The sequence below is a fragment of the Engystomops pustulosus genome, chromosome 11, assembly GCF_040894005.1.
Source record: "Engystomops pustulosus chromosome 11, aEngPut4.maternal, whole genome shotgun sequence".
Lineage (NCBI taxonomy): Eukaryota > Metazoa > Chordata > Amphibia > Anura > Leptodactylidae > Engystomops > Engystomops pustulosus.
Window position 1 is genome coordinate 69,879,314 of NC_092421.1, and position 9,921 is coordinate 69,889,234.

Sequence of the window (9,921 nt, forward strand, 5' to 3'; positions counted from 1 at the left end):
GAGTAAAATTTTCTTTAGACCACATTGAGGAAACACTTTAATTTTCAGCTTTTTTAAATTACTTTCTTTCAAGTTTAATTAATAAGTTTCCCTTTTTGCTCTTACAGCGAGGCAGCTCAGTTTGAAGCTCCACGTTACGAAGATGTTATACTCTATGGTTCCGCCACAGTATGGACAGTAACTCTTGGTCCTCCTCCAGATACCGAACCCCCTCCTTACCAAAGTGCCCTGGAACGTGAAAGAAGAGCAGGAGTTAGCGATATGAGACTCCCCACCCCCACCTTGCTCCGTATCAGCTCCGACATTCATGAAATCAAGAGATCTGGATTCATCCCAGAAGAACGATTCCCAGAGCCTATAACACCTCCTCCAACTTATAACGAGTCCATACCTAACTGGGATGAAGTCTTTTTACCATCCCAAGAAGAAGGTTGATGGAAGATCCAACAAGATCTGGTTGTATCATGCAGATGTATCTTACCAATTATTCTCCATGAAGAATCTAATACCTCAAAACATTTCATGATGGTTCACGTGGATGAAGGAACCCAACCTATTCTTATAGGGGCACAATGGCACAGGGCTGATTACACTGACTAGTTCTTAAAAACCCCAAGGTGCCTTGATACATCCATAGCATTTATTGGACCAAAAATTGGGAAGAATGAAGATTAAAGACTAGCATCTTGATAAATCTATGGTTTAATCTTGAAGAAGTAGACTTGACGTTGCGAGAAGTATTTTATATATTTATTAATGCCATAATGTGTTATTTATCAGACCATATTGGGGTGTGCTGTAAAATATGGTCATTCTCGTTATGAAACTATCAATGTTTTTTACTGTTAACTTTTGGAAAAAATGAAGGTTTTTACGGGATGCTTATCCATGTAAAACCCATCGACTTTAAAAGGGGGGCACAGTGATTGGGAGAGATGTCTACTATCACTAGATCTGAGGGGTCTAAAGACTCTTGTAACAGAGATATGAATACTGCAGAGAATAGGACTAAGCTGAAGAACCATTACATCTATGTACCTCTGTAATGTGCTGTATCTAGGGAGGCATTGAAGGGGATCTGTGTTGGATCCGACAACCGACGATACATCCACGAGCCCAGACTCTCACCAATACTGGGCCCCAGAAGTCCAACATAAGAAAGTCTCACTGGATGCTCCTAGATTAGTCAAAGGAGGGTAGTTCCCTACAAAAATTGTATCCGCCGAATCCAAGGAACCCCAGTTTGACATTAAACAGGACACAGAATAATAATCTTTATTTATATAGCTCCAAATATATATAGAGAGAGTACAAACAGTTATATGGAACAATGGGAGTGAGGGTCCTGCTCGAAAGAGCTTACAGTCTATGACTGATCAAACATTACAGTTCTTGAAAACTTCATGTTGCTAATGCTGAAGCTAAGCTTAAATGATTACCTAAAAGTAAGCTGTTTACAGGCAGGATGGGCATCACAGAATGAGCAATTGTGTAAACTGGTGGCTATAAAAGCTGTGACTATCCAATGTATAGTAACTACTGACCCAGCTACATCTGACTTTTCCAGTTGCTTGATGAACAAAGAGATGACTTGCCCAAAGGTGAGAAAAAAACTCCAACCTTAATTGTTGCAAGGAGTTAGTAATTTGTGTACATGACAGTGACTGATCCTTATCACCTCCAACAATCAGGTCTTAAATTAGAAAATGCTTTTAGTTACAGGAAAACAAACCTCCCCCTTACATCTACATTTGGTAAAAGTAATGGGTGACCTCAGTGTCGGACTGGATTTCCTTAGGCCCACCAGAGAAAATCAATCCGGGGGCCCACTCTTCATTATCACCCCAGGAGATATACTCTAGCAGCCTTCAGATTGTGTTGTTTTCTGATGGACCTCTGGGGTTCAGTATTGGGTCTAGACAGGGCCCACCGGAAAATCCTCTGGTACTTTGGTGGGCCAGTCCGATACTGGGTGACCTGATGAATGACTGAGGAAACTGAGCACATATTTGTTCCGGTGCTACTTTACTCATCTTGTGTTTCATGCAAATTTCCAATAAAGTTGATGATAAAGCTCCTCCAAGGGAAGAGACCGTGTAAGAGAAGAGAGGGGGCTTCATGACAACATCTAGAAGGTCCCCCATTAGCCAGGCAGGAAAAACGGTTCTGTTTTTACACAATTTTTGGACCTTGGACTAATTTTCCAACCCTGTGTTTGCTCTCGATACAATAGGTCCTGAACACACCCCAGGTGGACCACCTCTATGGACAAGCCCCATCGTGGTGGCATAATACTGCAGGTCGACTGTACGCTGCCTGTGGGAGGAATATTTACCCACTAAAAATCAATTACGCAATTATAAAGATTGCTGTAATATAACATCGGCACCTTGGGGCAGATGTATTATTGTACTTGCGCCCAAAAATTGTTGGTTTTGTGGGGTTATTTTGGCGCAAAAGTGTATTGTGTCATTTATAATGAGTTTGCGCCAGAAAGAACAGATGTTTCCGACTATTCCGATTCCTCCGTCTTTTTGGGGGGGCAAGTGGACGTGGCCTAATTTTTCCACATTATCCGTCACATTTATGTGTATTTTGTCGGCATTTATAGGAGCAAATTTTGGCGCACAGTAGACCAGGGAAAAAATGGTCAGAGAGCAAAATTAAGGCGCAGTCCATGTAAGATTTTTGGGGCACACTTCATTGATGTCGGCATTTTATGGCGCACGACTGATTATTTCCGTCTACCCATTATTTACTTACAGCCGTGCGGCACTTTAATACATCGGGCTGTGCTTTCCGGAGACTGATCTCTGATGCCGACAGTCGTGCGTGCGCCAGAATTAGTAAATTCCCCCCATTGAGTTTTTTTAAAAAAAATCTAAGTTTGTAAATATCAGGATTTTCAGGACCAATTAGGAGGCAGTAATGAGAGGTTTACGTGAGGGAAAGGAATGTAATTCCATGTCCCTGGAACAGGTTGGACAGGGGGAAGGTTTACACTGTGGAAGTAGAGCAGAGAGGAGCGGCGCGCCCTGTCATCTGACTGCTGAAGGGGAACAATGCCTCCTGTGACTCAACACTGAACCGTACTATGTAGAGCAATGATAGACAAAGTCCCGCCTTGGTGGTGGCATACGTTATCTGGGTAAATAGGGAACATTGGTTGATAAACATTAATTTGAGATACTACAGAACCTGTTCACAAGTCATAGGCTTGATTATTTCAGGATGTAAAAGTTGCAGGATAGTCAAAGTTGCCTGATGGTAGAACATACATTTTGTGCTCAGAGGACTCCATTACTACAGCTGTGAAGTATTGTATATAGAAGACTGTAAATAAAAAATGTATTAATTTTGATAATAAAAAGTGTAATGCACAGAATATTTCTATGTGTTATTGATCTTAATGATGTGATATAACAAAGTCCAGTATATAACTTCAGCCTAAACTGTCAGGTCGGTAGTCGACGGACCAGCCACTGAGGATCCCTGGACCAGCCACTGAGGATCCCTGAACCAGCCACTGAGGATCCCTGAACCAGCCGCTGAGGATCCCTGAACCAGCCACTGAGGATCCCTGGACCAGCCACTGAGGATCCTTGGACCAGCCACTGAGGATCCCTGGACCAGCCACTGAGGATCCCTGGACCAGCCACTGAGGATCCCTGGACCAGCCACTGAAGATCCCTGGACCAGCCACTGAGGATCCCTAGACCAGCCACTGAGGATCCCTGAACCAGCCACTGAGGATCCCTGGACCAGCCACTGAGGATCCCTGGACCAGCCACTGAGGATCCCTGGACCAGCTACTGAGCAGTAGTAAAGCTAGATGCAGAAACTAATGGCACTCATTGTTTGAGAACAAAGGGGTCTACAGAACCATAAATGAAGCAGAGAAGCAGCACCTGCTAAAGTGCTGGAGTAAGTGGAGGTGGTGGAGTTACCTCTTTAAATGTCTTTACTAGAGTTGAGCAGACCCAAACTGCAAAGTTCAAGTTTGTACTGAACTTTACAGATCTGGTTCTCCTGGACCTGGCCCAGAACTTTGTTAGGTGGTTCATCTCAACTTACCCCCGCAGTTAACGCCTGCGATCAGAGCTGGCACTGGTGTGAAGTCTTTGAATGTTCGCTCATCACTAGTCTTTATAGAGGTTATGATATGGTAACTTGTTATGGAAACTATAGGAGTAAGCAAATTCTACTTTGCTCCAACCGCGGGGAGGCAATAGTGGAGTCCTATCTGAGAGTGGGATGGATTGGTTGGAGAAGGCCTGAAATATGACCTGTTGGTACCGGCCCAGACTAGACTGGAACCGGTGAAGTAGACATTGGGAGTGGTAGTGTAGAGTGACCGATAGTGAGAGAATCGGGGCAGATGAAGCCACTGCACGGTGGTTGTTTGGGGGTCTCCATACTGTGGATTGGAATACGGTAGGGACAGGGGCGTAACTATAGGGGGTGCAGAGTTTGTGGTCGCACCAGGGCCCAAGAGGTTTAGGGGGCCCTTATGGTGTCACTTTGCCATATGAGAAGACTATTACTATAAACCATACATTATAGTCGGGGGCCCGGCACAGACTTTGCACTGGGGCCCATCAGCTTCTTGTTACGCCACTGGGTAAGGAGGAGCACCGGTCCAGATGCTGCAGTCTGCACTTTGTTCAAACTTTATGTAAGATTGTGTAAGTGTAAATTTCAAGATAAAATTCCACCCACTATGTGTATCACTCCCTTTCCTGTCTGCACCGGAATCCTGAAGGCCACAAAATCACGTCTACTCCGTGCTTATCCCAGGACGTGACATTACACAACCCTGAGTCAGGATCGGGCTGGCAGCACTCACTCTCCATCTTATCCAGTCTAGTGATCTTTCTACTGTATAGTAAATGTGTGCAGGTCACCGCTCCGCAGGCTCCTCACCTCACAGACACGTCTTATGATTGTGTAAGACTGGATGACTCACGTCTGTGGAGGTCACGCTCCAGATCTGATCAGAACAGAGCGGGAATACACCGACGCTTCCTTCTTCATTGTCACATGTGCTGCAGCTGACAAGTTTACCGTTTTATATATAGAAGCAAAACTTAAAGGTGTCCCTAATCCAAACACTAACCCTAACACTTAGCCTAACCCTAATGCTAGACCCAATCTTAACCTTAATCTAAGGGGTTGGCCACTATTTTACATAAATTGCCCATGTGCCTTTACTGCCATAAAGGGGTATTCTCATCTCCCAAACAGAAAAAAAAAATATTTCTTTGATTTATTGTTTTTTTTTTTCAAAAAGCTACATACAAGCCCATAACTGTAAATAGGGTTTACCTGCCCCCAGCAACGGCCCTGTGCTGACATAAGATACAACCAATGCCACTCGTCAGCAGCGGTGGCCGCACAGGCGCCGGGAATGAGGCTAATCCGGACCTTCCAGAAAAATGTGAATGCACATAGTTAGCGCATGCGCAGTTCACATATGCAGGCCACCTCGATTGCTAGAACAGGACGCCTTCCATGCATGTGCAGTAGCCTGCTGGAACTGATAAGTCCTTTTCATGTAAAAGCAGCAGTAAAGCTACTGCGCATGCATGCAGGCGTCCTGTTCTAGCGAGCGAGGTGGCCCGCATATGTGAACTATGCATGTTCACATTTTCCTGGCAGGTTTGGAGGCTGGGAAGCCTCTTTCCAGGAGCCTGTGGGCCCACCGCTGCTGACAACACAGGGCCGTTGCTAGGGGGCAGGTAAATCCTATTTAGAGGATTTTATGGGCATGTAGGTACGTTTTTTTAAATTAAAAAAAAAAAAAATTCTAAACTTTGTGAGGTGGGAATACCCCTTTAAAGGAGTTATCCGGCTGTTAAAAATTACTGAGGGCCGGGCTGGGGTGGGCTAGTTAAACACAATAAACATGTACTTACCTCCTCCGGGGCCACTGATGTCCCGGGCCGTGGTCCATTTGATCTGTGCCCCTGTTTGTTTACAGGGGCACAGAAGCCGCACACAGGGAGCTCCCGTTGCGCAATGTGGCTGGCTCTTCCCATCCGTCCCTATCTCTCAGCCTTGTAAGCGCTGGGAGAAGGTGTCAGATGGGAGCTTCCGGCCGGACAGAGGAGACGGACCGCGGCGTAGGACATCGGCAGCGCCGGACGAGGTAAGTACATGTTTATTATGTTTAAATAGCCCACCCCAGCCCGGCCCTCAGTATTTTTTAACACCCGGATAACCCCTTTAATAATAATCCCTGAATGTTCATCAATTGATTTATCATCCCTGATACTTACTTTTGTGCTGTCTGTAAACTCTCTGTGGATCTTTGTTTACATGTCTCAACACTGATGAGTAGGAGGAGCTGCAGCAGGAGATTATGACTCATCCTGCTCCCCCCTTCCCTCTCCTTCTGTATGTCAGTGAGACGGAGTGTGAGAAAAAAAGATTCAGTTGAGCTTGCCATGAGAACGGACTGAAGGAGGGGGAAGCAGGAAGTTGTGTATATATGCAGGGAGCAGCATGAGGAGAAAAGGGAAAGGTTGAAGCTCTCAAAGATGGGAAAGATATATATGCAACGTCCCTGCCAATGCGCATGACTGAGGAGTAGTTGCGAATAAGCCCTTTGACCACCCAGTACAGATAGAGGTAATTGAGCAGCGGTAGATACTGCCTAGATAGGCAAGGGTTAAGCTGTTAATGTTGTCATCCAATGATATGCCTCAATGCACTTAATTGTGAACTGGAGTGTGAGGGGAGGAGTTAGAACAGAGGGAGTGGAGACCCAGCTTCTGACTGAGAAGTACCACCTCAGAGCACATGATCTGCACACAGGCCTCCCAGGCCTCTTCAACTCTACACAGAGTGACACAGGACAAACAGGACAAAGCTGCAGGTTCCAGGATTGGACACAGCTACATCCCAGCCTGCCCCTGCATCCAGGCTGGTGAGACAACTCCTGAGGTTCCTTCTCCAAGATCACTCCAGTAATCTGCCTTTGTACAGAATCGTTTGGCGTGTTGTTACCGTTGATTGGAATAAAGAACTGTAAGTTATTTTGCACAACATTGCCTATGTCTGGTCCCTGCTACAGCTGTATCACCACCAAGGGCGCCCCATCCATCTACCAGGGACACACACTACAGACTCTAAGGGCTGCCCCAGGGAGAACCAGTACTTCAGCCTCTCCCTCATCATTTCTTCCCAACACCACCCTGCTGGAGACCTGCCAGGCTGTGGGACAGCCCTCCGGTCCCCATACCAAGCACCGTGACACTAGCGTGCCTAGGCCGCAACCGCCAGCCACTCCAGTATTCCGGGCCCCAGCTGCCTCCAGGCCCCAAGAAAAGGCTAGTCCCAGGTGGGGGATGTTGCATATATATATATATATATATATATATATATATATATGCAGAGATATGTCTAATGGAACACCAATTTATATAATCCTTGGGATTCAATTTGGACCGAATTCAAATCTTTAGAAAAATTTGGCAAACCTTCAGCAAATTGATCTGTAGATGTAGGGACTTTACAATGAACAAAGAACTATTAAAAATTATTAAACAATATTTGTTTTTGAGACAATTATGCTGTCCGGTGGGGCGGGGGGGATAATTTGCTTTTTAACCTTTAATTTTCTAGTTTCCTGATGATGGGACTTCTCCCTAATGAGAACATTACACAGCCGCGCGGCTTAGTCACGGTGAGCGGGCGCGATGATGATATCTGCTCCTGTTTGTTAATGAAAATATTGTGGTTAAGATGAAAGGTTGGTGAGACTGTTACATTGTAACAGAAGGAGGATTTATTGTAAGACGCTCTGGATTTAGGAGAAGCTGTACAGGGTATATGGAGCCTGTATACTGTATATACTGTGATACACTGGACAATCACTGGCAATGTCAGACACAGATACATCTATATGCACATGCGGTGTGGTGACAACATGTGACAAGTGGTAAAATGTCAGAAGTTGTGACCATGCAGACTACTGCACCCATTGTTAGGTATTTGCCCTGGAGAGATGTAATATCATAGCTTTGTGAGTATGATTTTGCAAGTGCACTGCAGTTGTGTCCTCACACTGCTGTGCTCTGTGCTCTTTGTAGCCAGTGTTATGTATTGTCCCTGGAGAGATGTGTAATCAGACCTTTGTGTATGTTGTTAGTAGCAGCAGGACTGTGATATATGGATTTATATTCCAGGATTGTAGCTTCTCCAAGTTAGAAGAAGCCGGGGAGACAAGCTGACAGAGGAGACGCGGTGTATCGCCTCACACATAACAGCCGACACATGCACGCAGCAGTGCCGCGCTGGCCAGCAATAAAGGTCCTTTAAGATCTCTCACCAAGAGAGAATCATATTGCACTGTCTTGGAGTCACACTACTGAATTCAAGTGGGCTCCAATTACTCTACAGGAGGGATTAAAGAAATCATAAGGGGACTCCCACCTGTATCTACATCCCTAGGAGTTAATTTCACAAAGGAGTTATCCTCTCGCAGACATATATATGTCCACTAGTACAGAACATGCGTATACCATGCATTTAGTCTTACCAACTGCACCTATAACTTAGTGACACCAGATGGCAGTAGAGTGCTAAAAAATTCCATTTTATTTAAACTTCAATTAAAATACAATGGGCCACATTTATCACTTGTTTTTTCTGTTGTTTTTGCGCCTTTTCGTTTAGGCGCACCGTTTTTGCGCCCGTTTTGCGATTAAACGTCAAATTAGCCGCGCAGCTAAAATAACCACCTTTCCCTCATCTATCATTCAATTCCAGATGTTTTGCTGCGCCTAATGATATTCATCACGTGCGACTTTTGCATTTAGGCGCAAAAACGGGTGCAAAAACACTCCAGCCCGAAGGTGGCGTTATCTGAGAAGAAAGCACTGAGCCCCTTTGCAGAAGAGCTCATTTCTAGCAGCAAAGCTCAGCCAGACACTGGAACAGATAATAGATACATTACAGACAGGAGCTGCAGACTCTATTTACAGTTCATCACCTTCTATTTACAAAATATTCTGCAAAACGCTGAGCTCAGAGGAAGAGCAAGAGAAGTTTGCACAAGTTTGCAGAAGTCTGCAGATACTACATACAAGTGTCCCCCATGTAATTCTGCACAGTATCACCAGTGTGTCTGAGGGGGATACTGTGCAGAATTACAGGGGTGCAGCAGGAGACCAGCACTGGGGGATCCCCTCCAGGAGAAGCCACTGCTGAGGAGGTCACTGGGTGCTGGGTGTCACACACCTGGGTGCTGCTGAGGAGGTCACTGGGTGCTGGGTGTCACACACCTGGGTGCTGCTGTGAGTGTTATCTTCATTCTGGGCTGTGGGAGAAGCAGAGAGGAGCTTGTAGCAGGATCACATGTAAGTGCCCGAATCTAACATTGCGCCTAAACTGCGCCTAAATTGCGCCTAAACTGTGTTAAAGTAAAGTGATTAATAAGAGGCAGAAAATATACTTATCACAGATGGTTGTAGCTGGTGATAATTCTGGCAAAACAGTGCGCCCGAATTTAGGCGCAACTACTACACTTAGGCGCACAAAAGTGATAAATGTGGCCCAATACATTCATAAATTTTCAATTTGTTTATAAGATGCCCATCTTACAGTTTAGGTGGGTACCAAAAAATTCTAAAAACGTAAAGAAAAGAAAGAGTAAGAAATGTTAAAACTTATGCACTGGGCGAAGGGGGGTCCTGGCTGGTGAATGAAAAAGCTGGATATTACATCATTGTTTGCCCGGCCAAAACATAGTTTCATTTGTATTTTGCAATCATCATTGTATTTGCTATATAGTCACTATGTGTAGGATATATATTTTTTACCTTTTTTGTCCAGGGTTAGAAAGTTTGTGCCGGTCACCAGTGGGGAGGTCTCCGCCCGGTGATTGCCTAGGAGTTATTCTATATTATTTGTGGCTGG

The 9,921-nt window shown here is 45.1% G+C and overlaps 1 long non-coding RNA gene across 1 annotated transcript in view; it reads right to left on the reverse strand.

Annotated features, from left to right (window-relative positions):
* LOC140106014 (uncharacterized) overlaps positions 1 to 9,470 on the reverse strand; it is a 340,407-nt gene extending 330,937 nt beyond the window's left edge. Inside the window, exon 1 of the long non-coding RNA XR_011850701.1 lies at positions 9,244 to 9,470. This is a non-coding gene — a long non-coding RNA (uncharacterized lncRNA). The remainder of the gene's footprint in view (positions 1 to 9,243) is intronic.
* Between the last annotated feature and the right edge of the window lie 451 nt (positions 9,471 to 9,921).